We start from the raw sequence: 778 nt of genomic DNA, 5'->3' as shown, positions 1-778 counted from the left end.
ATAATTTTTTTTTCTTCTGATTTTATATAAATTTTTTCTTCTAATAGTAGATTGTTATATATGTCGAACTCTGAAAAAAAATTACTGAAAATTGGGAAATACAATGATTGATAATTTAATACTAAATTATACTATGTTGCAAACCTTAAAATCAATAGACTGCAGTTGTTGTTTTGTTGGTTGCTTTCCTTCGCAAGCGGTTGACTTAAATATTGTCGGGTTACTGGTTAGAGTATTTATTATGTTGCCATGGTTCTAATTTATTTTATTTTATATTTTTCTCAACAAGGCTACTTACTCAAAATTATGCCAAAATTAAATGTATAAGCAAAGACACATCAAAAGTGACAACAAATTATCTATATAGCACGGGCATTTTAACATTTTTATTTTTATTGAGAAAACAGTTATTGAAAGTGGAATGAACCGAAGAAAGCGAATCTGGTTTAGACAGTTTAATACTTTAATCAGAGCGTGAGAGTATTTTGTAACTAAATTTAAACTTCAAAATTGAAAGCAGGTGCAGCATTGCATGTGATGAGGCACAACCACACGCACCTTATTGTGTTATAACGGGGTGAAAGAACACGTATTTTCTTTATATATGCACGTACTTCTTATTAATGAGGATGCATGATAAGTACAGCTTTAAGAAAATTATAATAATCACATATATAATTGGACGGTATAATCAATTTTGTGGATAACTTTAAATAATAGAATTCACTTGGAGAAGTAGTTAGTGGAATAAAGAAAAATAATATTTACACTATTATTT

Source organism: Arachis ipaensis, chromosome B07 (assembly GCF_000816755.2).
Source record: "Arachis ipaensis cultivar K30076 chromosome B07, Araip1.1, whole genome shotgun sequence".
Lineage (NCBI taxonomy): Eukaryota > Viridiplantae > Streptophyta > Magnoliopsida > Fabales > Fabaceae > Arachis > Arachis ipaensis.
The sequence above is the reverse complement of the archived record's forward strand: the minus strand, read 5'-3'. Positions refer to the sequence as shown.